This window comes from Triticum dicoccoides, chromosome 5A (genome assembly GCF_002162155.2).
Source record: "Triticum dicoccoides isolate Atlit2015 ecotype Zavitan chromosome 5A, WEW_v2.0, whole genome shotgun sequence".
NCBI lineage: Eukaryota > Viridiplantae > Streptophyta > Magnoliopsida > Poales > Poaceae > Triticum > Triticum dicoccoides.
Genome location: NC_041388.1, coordinates 621,262,663 through 621,275,161, shown reverse-complemented (window position 1 = coordinate 621,275,161; position 12,499 = coordinate 621,262,663).

Below are 12,499 nucleotides of genomic sequence, written 5' to 3'. Positions count from 1 at the left end.
GTCTTGAGCTTTGAGCTTGAGCCAATCCTTTGTCCTTAGCATTTTGAGGGGTCCACTTTTCTCATCCATGCCATGCCAATCATTGAGCTTTCCTGAGATATTAATCTTGAAATAGCATTAGCTCAATGAGCTATATGTTGTTAGGAATTACCAAAACCACATAGGGATAGTTGCACTTTCATATGCTCAATTCTATCAATTGCTCGACAGTAAGTCGTTTACCCACGGTAATACTTATGCTCTTGAGAGAAGCCACTAGTGAAACCTATGGCCCCGAGTCTATCTTCCATCATATTAATCTTCCAACACTTAGCTATTTCTGTTGCCGTTTATTTTACTTTGCATCTTTATTTCTCTTTATCATAAAAATACCAAAAATATTATCTTATCATATCTATTAGATCTCACTCTCGTAAGTGACCTTGAAGGGATTGACTACCCCTTTATCGCGTTGGTTGCGAGGTTCTTATTTGTTTGTGTAGGTGCGTGGGACTCGAGCGTGATCTCCTACTGGATTGATACCTTGGTTCTAAAAAACCGAGGGAAATACTTATGCTACTTTACTGCATCACCCTTTCCTCTTCAAGGGAAAACCAAGGTAGTGCTCAAGAGGTAGCAGCAGGCCATAGAGAATAAATGGATCTTCAAGAAGAAGACTGACGCTGACGGTAATGTTATTGTCTACAAAGCTTGACTTGTTGCAAATGGTTTTCGACAAGTTCAAGGAGTTGACTACGATGAGACCTTCTCACCCGTAGCGATGCTTAAGTCCGTCTGGATCACGATAGCAATTGCCGCATTTTATGATTATGAAATTTGGCAAATGGATGTCAAAACTGCATTCCTTAATGTATATCTTAAAGAAGAGTTGTATATGATGCAACCAGAAGGTTTTGTCGATCCAAAAGGTGCTAACAAAGTGTGCAAGCTCCAGTGATCCATTTATGGACTGGTGCAAGCCTCTCGGAGTTGGAATATACGCTTTGATAGTGTGATCAAAGCATATGATTTTATACAGACTTTTGGAGAAGCCTGTATTTACAAGAAAGTTAGTGGGAGCTCCGTAGCATTGCTGATATTATATGTAGATGACATATTGTTGATCGGAAATGATACTGAATTTCTAAATAGCATAAAAGGATACTTGAATAAGAATTTTTCAATGAAAGACCTCGGTGAAGCTGCTTATATATTGGGCATCAAGATCTATAGAGATAGATCAAGACGCTTAATTGGACTTTCACAAAGCACATACATTGATAAAGTTTTGAAGAAGTTCAAAATGGACCAGGCAAAGAAAGGGTTCTTGCCGGTATTACAAGGTGTGAAGTTGAGTCAGACTCAATGCCCGACCACTCAGAAGATAGAGAGAAAATGAAAGGTGTTCCCTATGCTTCGGCCATAGGCTCTATCATGTATGCAATGCTGTGTACCAGACCTGATGTGTGCCTTGTTATCAGTTTAGCAGAGAGGTACCAAAGTAATCCAGGAGTGTATCACTGGACAGCGGTCAAGAACATCCTGAAATACCTGAAAAAGGACTAAGGATATGTTTCTCTTATATGGAGGTGACAAAGAGCTCGTCATAAATGGTTACGTCGATGCAAGCTTTGACACTGATCCGGATGACTCTAAGTCAAAAACCGGATACGTGTTTTTAAATGGTGGAGCTGTCAGTTGGTACAGTTCCAAGCGGAGCGTTGTGGCGGGATCTACATGTGAAGCGGAGTACATAGTTGTTTCAGAAGCAACGAATGAAGGAGTCTGGATGAAGGAGTTCATATCCGATCTAGGTGTCATACCTAGTGCATCGGGTCCAATGAAAATATTTTGTGACAATACTAGTGTAATTGCCTTGGCAAAGTAATCCAGATTTCACAAGAGAACCAAGAACATCAAGAGACGCTTCAATTCCATCCGCGATCAAGTCAAGGAGGGAGACATAGAGATTTGCAACATACATACGGATCTGAATGTTGCAGACCCGTTGACTAAGTCTCTCTCACGAGCAAAACATGATCAGCACCAAGACTCCATGGGTGTTAGAATCATTACAATGTAATCTAGATTATTGACTCTAGTGCAAGTGGGAGTGAGGGAGTCCTGGATTAGGGGGTGTTCGGATAGCCGAACTATACCTTCAAGCCGGACTCCTGGACTATGAAGATACAAGATTGAAGACTTTGTCCCGTGTTCGGAAGGGACTTTCCTTGGCGTGGAAGGCAAGCTTGGCGATACGGATGTTCAGATCTCCTACCATTGTAACCGACTCTATGTAACCCTAACCCTATCCGGTGTCTATATAATCTGGAGGGTTTTTAGTCCGTAGGACAACATACACATCAACAATCATACCATAGGCTAGCTTCTAGGGTTTAGCCTCTCTGATCTCGTGGTAGATCAACTCTTGTAATACCCATACTATCAATATTAATCAAGCAGGACGTAGGGTTTTACCTCCATTGAGAGGGCCCGTACCTGGGTAAAACTTTGTGTCCCCTGCCTCCTGTTACCATCCGGCCTAGACGCACAGTTCGGGACCCCCTACCCGAGATCTGCCAGTTTTGACACCGACATTGGTGCTTTCATTGAGAGTTCCTCTGTGCCGTCGCCATCAGGCCCGATGGCTCCTACAATCATCAATGGCGATGCGGTCCAGGGTGAGACCTTCCTCCCCGGACAGATCTTCGTCTTTGGCGGCTTTGCACCGCGGGCCGATTCACTTGGCCATCTAGAGCAGATGGAAAGCTACGCCCCTGGCCGTCAGGTCAGATTCGGAAGTTTAAACTACATGGCCGACATCCGCGGGGACTTGATCTTCGACGGATTCGAACCACTGCCTAGCGCGCCGCACTATCACGATGAGCATGATCTAGCTCTGCCGCCGAACAGTGCCCTGGAGGCCGCACCTGCATCGGCTCCGACCCCTGGTTCGGAGCCGACTGCGCCGATCGAGGATGGGCGGTTGGACGCCGCCTCGGGGACTGCGATCCCAAGGGCGGTTGAGCCGAACACCAGCCCCGTACTCTGCAAGACTCGTGACTCCATGGAGCCAGATTCTTCTCCGGGCTCCGAACCCTCCGCGCCCCTGCCGAGCGAATTTGAGTGGGCGCCGATCACGGAGTTCACGGCCGCGGACGTCTTTCAGCACTCGCCTTTCGGCGATATCCTGAAGTCACTAAAATCTCTCTCTTTATCAGGAGAACCCTGGCTGAACTACGGTCAGCAAGGTTGGGATTCGGATGATGAAGAAATTCAAAACCCACGCACCACCCACTTGGTAGCCACTGTCGATGATTTAACTGACATGCTCGACTTCAACTCCGACGACATCGACGGTATGGACGCCGATGAAGGAGACGATGAAGAATCAGAGCCTATCGAGCCTTGGAACGCCACCTCTTCATATGACGTATACATGGTGGACGCACCCAAAGATGACGGCGAGGAACGGAAGGACGCATCGAAGGATTGTTCCCTCGAAAAGCAGTCAAAGCGGCGACGCAAGCGCCGCCCCAAATCCCGCCTCGACAGAAATAGCGATCACACTGATCCAGCGCTGGAGCAGGGCGAACCACTGCCAGACAACAGCAATCCGGATAATCAAACCGAACAAACAAACCCTATCAATGATAATGGTCCGGATGACATAACGCCGGACAGGCACTTGGAGCAGCAGAATGCCCGTAAAAGGCTCGTCGCCACCGCAAGGCGCCTCAAAAAGCAGAAGCGGAGGCTCAAGGCCGCGCAAAACACGCTCTAGTTCAGATGGAGCAAAATACTCAACACTGCAGCAAGGTACGGTGACAATCTTCCCTCCAAGAGCTACCCAAAGCGGAAGCTGCTACCGAATTCGATGAGGAGGCCTCAGACCCCCCACAACCAAATATCAAAGCAGCCACCTGGTCGGATAGACGACCCCTCTACCACCACAAAATGGCATTCAACGCCGCTCACAATACAACACGCGACCCATGCGAGGGCTCGCACCCAAAGGACGGCACAACAAGATCCATCTATGGACCACGCAAGCGCGCCCCAGCATACAATGCAACACAACAAGCATCCGAATAACGCGGCACACCCAGCTACGGGGGTGCCGCACACCCCCTATGTTTCACCGATGAGGTGCTGGACCACAAATTCCTAGAGGGATTCAAGCCCGTAAACATAGAGGCATACGACGGAACAACAGACCCTGGGGTCTGGATTGAGGACTATATCCTTCATATACATATGGCTCGAGGGGATGATCTCCATGCCATCAAGTACTTACCTCTCAAACTCAAAGGGCCAGCTCGTCACTGGCTCAAAGGCCTCCCCGAAAGCTCCATTGGAAGTTGGGAAGAGCTCGAAGACGCCTTTCGGGCAAACTTTCAAGGGACTTATGTCCGACCTCCGGATGCGGACGACTTGAGTCATATAACTCAACAGCCCGGAGAGTCAGCCCGAAAACTTTGGAACAGGTTCCTTACTAAAAAGAACCAGATTGTCGATTGTCCGGACACCGAAGCCTTAGCAGCTTTCAAGCACAGCGTCCGCGACGAATGGCTCGCCAGGAACCTCGGCCAAAATAAGCCGAGAACGATGGCCGCATTAACAAACCTCATGACCCGCTTCTGCGTGGGTGAGGACAGCTGGCTAGCCAGATGCAGCACCAGCGACCCCAGCACATCTGAAGTTAGAGATGGAAATAGGAAATCACGGCGCAACAGCAATAACAAACGCCGGAATAAAGAAGACATCACGAAGGGCACGCCAGTAAATGCCAGATTCAAAGTCCCTCGGCCAAACCAAAAGCCGCCCTCCAAAGGCACCAGAGATGAACTGTCCAGCCTCAACAAAATTCTGGACCAAGTATGTCAGATCAATAGTACCCCTAGCAAACCTGCTAATCATACCCACAGAGAATGTTGGGTCTTCAAGCAGTCCGGCAAGCTTAACGCCATACACAAAGGGGAAGAGACACCAAGTGAAGACAAGGACGAGCCTCCCAATCAAGACAAGGGAGAACAAAAGAAATTTCCACCCGACGTCAAAACAGTAAACGTGTTACACGTGATCAAGAGGAAAAACAATGCGGCACTCCCCGAAAAATATACCCAAGTGCCCATCACCGCGAAGTCCCGCCACTAGTCGTCTCAACCGATCACCTTCGACCACCGTGATTACGCGTCAAGTATCCGGCACGCAGGATGGGCTGCACTGGTATTAGACCCAGTAATTAGCGGATACCACTTCACACGAGTCCTGATGGATGCCGGCAGTAGCCTAAACCTAATATATCAGGATACAATCTGCGGGATGGGGTTAGACCCAACACAAATTCGCCATAGCAATACTACCGTTAAAGGAGTAACGCTAGGCCCAGGGGCTCGTTGTACGGGCTCCCTCCTACTACAAGTTATATTCGGCTCCCCCGATAACTTCCGTCGTGAGCATTTAACTTTTCACATCGCTCTGTTTAAAAGTGGCTATCAAGCACTACTCAGACGCGAAGCTTTCGCTCGCTTTAATTCAATACCACACTACGCCTCCCTAACACTCAAGATGCCCGGTCCACGTGGCATCATTTTAGTGCACGGAAGTATCAAGCGATCTCTGCGCGCCGAAGAGAGTGAGGCTGCCTTAGAAGCCGCACACTAAAGGCGCCCGAACCAGCAAAAGCATCCAATAGGTCGTCAAGACCTCAGACACAACTAACCAAATCCAGCGCCGTTGCTCATATCAAATAAACGGTCACACCCCTATCTTTCAAAAGTACAAGGGGCTCAACGCACGCAGACGAGTGGCGATTTCTTCTTATCTTGAATTATACATGGTTTCTTTAGAAAACTATCCTTTTGCACAACAACCTTTTTACCTAAATTCCTCCTTTTTACAGATAATCATCGTGCTACACCCGTCCAGGACACGACACAACGGAGACACAGGTGCAGACGTGCAGCAGGGACCCGACCCAAGGATTCTTTTTAGATTAAGACCCTGCGTAAACCTTTTTTACTATCTCTTGTTGATACATATCCACCGTTGAGAAGGATGCTGGTGTTTTGGCATGTGGCCACGCCAGAACAATGCAAATACCTGGACACAAGGGGCTTCTTACAAAGGCCATTCTTCAGGCCCGGTTTATACCACAAAGACCGAATACCTTAGGGAGTCTTCGGCATCGCGAGTTTGGCCCTATATGCATCAGCTCTGAATCATTGTCTTTGGTCAAATGTTGGGTTTGCCCGGCTCCTGTGTTTTGGTGCCTTATGTTCCGCTTTACCGGCTAAGGTACCACCAGGAGAACTACTGCGATTGTGCCCTGGTTCATCCGGACGAGCGCCTCAGTAGAGAAACCCGAAAACTGACTGTCATGATCTAGCGTGAGACTGGTCAACCACTCGATGACCCATGGGAATGTTAGAATTCCTCCACCTTAATGAAGGGCCGCTTTCTGGCCAGGCATATACGCACCCCGGGATCGGGAGAGTGCGGAGCCACCAGGGGCTATCTAGTAGCCCCACTGTCAAACTCCTATGGCTAAGTGAAAGTGTTAAAGCATTATAGTCTGGTTGCCTCGCTCGCTCCGCTATCACCTCCTTAATAGGACCAAGACGTTGGGTTAAGTGTGAACGCGTGTTTCTGCGAACACCTCCGCATTATATGCGTGGGGGTTGAAGCCGACGACTGCAATCTTTCAGGTTATACACATGTATACATAAACGGCCACCCAGGAGGTATCACATTACTTTCAGGCAAAAGTATAAAAGTAGCCTCATAAAAATTTAAAAAGCATTTCGCTTACAATGAGATTACATGTCAATCAAACATAATATTTTTTGAGCACTGGGTCTCTATCAAACGAGCACCCTCAAGAACTTCCTCAAAGTAGTGCTCAGCAGCCCTTCGACCTACGGCCGAATCCTGCGCTACAATAGTGGTAGCATCCATCTCTGCCCAGTATGCTTTAGCATGGGCAAAGGCCATCCGTGCGCCTTCTATACACGCCGACCACTTCATCGCATTTATGCGTGGCACCACATCGAGGACCTGCTGCACCAAGCTGAAATAGCTGCTCGGTTTTGACCTTCCGGGCCATAGTTGATCCAGAACAGACTTCATGGAGAGTCCAGACAACCTATTTAGTTCGGCCCATCCAGCTAATTGGTCCGTCAACGAAAGCGGACGCTCGGGAGAAAGGAATTGCTTCCAAAATAGCTGGTCTACTTCATGGTCCGTCTGACTCTGGAAGTACTTGGCCGCATCGGCAGTGCTCGCCGCCAAATCCATATACGCATCCTCCGAACTCCACAGCTGATCCAGAGGCGCATACCGTGGATGTCCGTACTTCCTCTGCAGCATAAAGGACTTCCCGGCTACAATATCCCCGGCTTCCCGCAGCTCCTCCTTCTTTGCCCTCATAGCAGAGCGGAGGTCTTTTCCCGTTACAACAGCCTTCTCAAGGTCCGATGCCTTCGCCTGGTTTTCCTTTTCAAGAGCCCGACAACGGTCTACGGCGGCTTTTAATTCTACGGCCATATTAGCCATCTTCTTCCGGCTCTCGCCATGTGCGGCCTTCTCGGCTCACAACTCTTCGGCCGCCTTCAAAGCAGCCGCATTACCCAATCTTGCTTGTTCCTTGGCTCGGGCAAGTTCCGCCCGCAAGGCTTCAACAGTGGCAGCTCCATCTACAGTCATAACATGTTAAAAACACTGGCATCATACTCTTCCTATTTGGCATTTACCAGACAAGGATCCTTACCCTGCGCCTCGTTAAGCCTTCTGTTAACAAGCTCGATGTCGGCATCTGCCGCATCCAACCGCCGTTCTAAACGGGCAAACTGGCTAGTCCGGCTGGCCACCGGAGCTTCCATCTCCTGCACATAAAGGCAGTATGGTTATTACCTAGGGAATATGATCCTCCGTTCGTCATCGTTTCCGACGACAACCAGAGTCTCAGGGGCTATTATCTACACAGGGCACACCTAGCATGTGCAGGACTATTACACATCCCTTTTCACGTACCTCAAAGCCTGTCAGTAGACTCATAAAAGCTTCATGCAATCCGCTTTCGACGGACGATATCCTCTCCATCACCATATTCATCAGCACACGGTGATCATCTGGGATGGCCGCTCGCCCCACCAACTCCCTCAGAACGTCTGATCGCACACTAGATGGCGCCGGACTCTTTTGTCTACCCTCTTCGGGAGCCGGACACTGGGAGCCTCGGGGATCGATTGGATCACCTTCTGGCCTGTCCGCACTCGGAGAGCACCTTCGCGACGACACTTCAGGGTCACCTGCTTCCGGAGCGGAGGAGTCCGGAGGAGGCGTCTCGCTCTCCATCATCTCTGGAAGAAGATCCCCCGAAGACGAACTCATTTGAGAGGGGCTCAGGCCCGAACTTCACAAATACAGGCGGTGGTTATTTTCTCAGAAGAAAAAAGATGGCATATCTGTACCACTAAAGTTTTCGGTTCACTTACGACTCCCACGAGAATTGATCCCCCCGCGGACTTTGTGCGGCAGCACCGCCCCCCGAGGTAGGGCCCTCGGTAGAAGATTTCTTCTCCCGTTTGGAAGCTTCGGCTTCCGAATTCTCAGGCGCGGTCCTTTTCCTTTTCCGGTCGTCTTCCTTCGTGGAGACGCTCGCTCCCTCGGTTAGAATAGGCAGCATTGGGGGCCCGCGTCCGCCCGCGTTACCCTCCACAGTATCTTCCTTCAAGGGATCCGGGCAAGGTGCGGTCTGGAGCATCTTTTCCAATACCGGATTCTCCAAGCCTTCAGGGAGGGGGGCCGAACACCGAATCAATTTCGCCTTTGTTAGCCAGTCCTGGTCGAAAAAGCAAACTCTCAATAACTTCGCAACGAAGGAACGATAATGTGTTTGGCCGGAAGTTTCTTTACCTGTTCGGCGGCGCAGTTACTGCTCAGGCCCACGTCCTCGGTGATTTCCGGACACTCTACTTGATGTTCGAAGAATGACTTATACATATCCTCGTGCGTCAGGCCGAGAAAATTTTGAATGGCACGTGGACCCTCGGGATTGAACTCCCACAAGCGAAGGGGCCGACGTTTGCAGGGCTGGACTTGACGAACCAGCATAACTTGTATTACCGCGACCAAGCTAAGGTCTCCCTTGAAGAGATCTCGAATGCGGCTTTGTAGTAAAGGCACGTCCTTGGCTGGACCCCAGCCTAGTCCTCTGCTGATCCATGACATCAGTCGTGGTGGAGGGCCGAGCGAAAAACGGGGGCGGCCGCCCACTTGGCACTTCTAGGAGTCGTGACGTAGAACCACTCCTGTTGCCACAATGCAGACACCTCTGGGATGGAACCTTTGGGCCACAGAGCTCCCGTCATCTTGCGTATTGAGGCGCCTCCACACTCTGCATGTTGCCCTTCGATCACCGTCGGCTTTACTTCAAAGGTCTTGAGCCATAAGCCAAAGTGGGGGGTAACCTGGAGGAGGGCCTCGCATACGACAACAAAAGTCGTGATATGCAGGAAGGAGTCTGGAGCTAGATCATGGAAATCTAGCCCGTAATAAAACATCAAGCCCCTGACGAAAGGATCCAGTGCAAAACCTAGACCCCGGAGGAAGTGGGGGACGAACACAACGCTCTCGCAGGGTTTGGGAGAGGGGACGGCCTACCCCCGGAGAGGCAGCCAATGCGATATTTCGGCGGTTAGATACCTGGCCTCCCTCAACTTTTTGATGTCTTCTTCCGTGACGGAGGAGGGCATCCATCGGCCTTGAAGGCTGGATCCGGACATGACTGAAGGTTCGGAGCACCTGACCTGAGCTTTGGGCGTTTGAGCTTGAGGCGGGGGAATGATTCGATTGAGCACGGGAGGGAAAAGTAAAAGCTTTGCCCCTTTATAGAGAGGGTGGATATCAAGCGTCCTCCCCGTGTCCGTTTGGACTTGCCTATGATCTAGGAATCCTAGAAGCGGTTGGGTTACCCACGCCCATATTGATGAGAATCCCGTAATGAGGGGACACGATCTCTGCTTTGACAAGACGTGCCAAGGAAACTGCCTCGCATAACGGGCTGAGGTGGGATAGTGAAACGATTTGGATAAAGGATTGGCCGTGGCGTATCGCACCACGGAATACGTCGGCAGATTAGATTTGTGTTAATATTATTATTCTCTCTATGGCAATATGTGGAAACTTATTTTTCAGAGCCGGACACTATCGTTGTGTTCAAGATCTTCTATGAGGTATTTGGAGGAGGAACCCGCCTTGCAATGCCGAAGACAATTTGTGCGCCGGACTCGTCATCATTGAAGCCTGGTTCAGGGGCTACTGAAGGAGTCCTGGATTAGGGGGTGATCGGATAGCCGAACTATACCTTCAAGCCGGACTCCTGGACTATGAAGATACAAGATTGAAGACTTTGTCCACTGTCCAGAAGGGACTTTCCTTGGCGTGGAAGGCAAGCTTGGAGATATGGATGTTCAGATCTCCTACCATTGTAACCGACTCTATGTAACCCTAACCCTATCCGGTGTCTATATAAACTGGAGGGTTTTTAGTCCGTAGGATAACATACACATCAACAATCATACCATAGGCTAGCTTCTAGGGTTTAGCCTCTCTGATCTCGTGGTAGATCAACTCTTGTAATACCCATACCATCAATATTAATCAAGCAGGACGTAGGGTTTTACCTCCATCGAGAGGGCCCGAACCTGGGTAAAACTTCGTGTCCCCTGCCTCCTGTTACCATCCGGCCTAGACGCACGGTTCGGGACCCCTACCTGAGATCCGCTGGTTTTGACACCGACAGGGAGACTTAAGGAAATATGCCCTAGAGGCAATAATAAAGTTGTTATTTATATTTCCTTATATCATGATAAATGTTTATTATTCAAGCTAGAATTGTATTAACCGGAAACTTAGTACATGTGTGAATACATAGAAAAACAGAATGTTACTAGTATGCATCTACTTAACTAGCTCGTGGAATCAATTATAGTTATGTTTCCTAACCATAGACATGAGTTGTCATTTGATTAACGGGATCACAGGATTAGAGAATGATGTGATTGACTTGACCCATCTGTTAGCTTAGCACGATGATCATTTAGTTTGTGGCTATTGCTTTCTCCATAACTTATACATGTTCCTATGACTATGAGATCATGCAACTCCCGAATACCGGAGGAACACTTTGTGTGCTACCAAACATCACAACCTAACTGGGTGATTATAAAGGTGCTCTACAGGTATCTCCGATGGTGTTTGTTGAGTTGGCATAGATCGAGATTAGGATTTGTCACTCCGGTTGTCGGATAGGTATCTCTGGGCCCTCTCGGTAATGTACATCACTATAAGCCTTGCAAGCAATGTAGCTAATGAGTTAGTTACGGGATGTAGCATTATAGAACGAGTAAGGAGACTTTCCGATAATGAGATTGAACTAGGTATTGAAATACCGACGATCGAATCTCGGGCAAGTAACATACCAATGACAAAGGGAACAACGTATATCGTTATGCAGTTTGACCGATAAATATCTTCATAGAATATGTGGGAGCCAATATGAACATCAAGGTTCCGCTATTGGTTATTGACCAGAGATGTGTCTCGGTCATGTCTACATAGTTCTCGAACCCGTAGGGTCCGCACGCTTAACGATCGGTATTATGAGTTTATATGTTTTGATGTACCGAAGGTTGTTTGGAGTCCCGGATATGATCACGGACATGACGAGGAGTCTCGAAATGGTCGAGACATAAAGATCGATATATTGGATGACTATGTTTGGACATCGGAATGGTTCCGGGTGAGTTCGGGCATTAACCGGAGTACCGGGGGTTACCGGACCCCCCCCCCCCCGGGGGGGGAGTATATGGGCCCTAATGGGCTTTAGGGGAGAGAAGGAGGGGCTTCCTAGGGCAGGCCGCCCCCCCAAGGCCTAGTCCGAATTGGACTATGGGGGAGGGGCGGCGCCCCCTCCTTCCTTCCCTTCTCTCTTCCCTTTCCTTCTCTCCTACTCCTACTACATGGAAGGGGGGAATCCTACTCCCGGTGGGAGTAGGACTCCCCAGGGCGCGCCATAGTAGAGGGCCAGCTCTCCCCCTCCTCCACTCCTTTATATACAGGGGAGAAGGGCACCCCGTAGACACACAAGTTGATCATTGATCTCTTAGCCGTGTCCGGTGCCCCCCTCCACCATAATCCACCTCGGTCATATTGTAGCGGTGCTTAGGCGAAGCCCTGTTCCGGTAGCATCATCATCACCGTCATCACGCTGTCGTGCTGATGAAGCTCTCCCTCGACACTCTGCTGGATCGTCAGTTTGTGGGACGTCACTAAGCCGAACGTGTGCAGATCGCGGAGGTGTCGTACTTTCGGTACTAGGATCGGTCGACCGTGAAGACGTACGACTACATCAACCACGTTGTCATAACGCTTTTGCTTACGATCTATGAGGGTACGTGGACAACAATCTCCCCTATCGTTGCTATTCATCACCATGATCTTGCGTGTGCGTAGG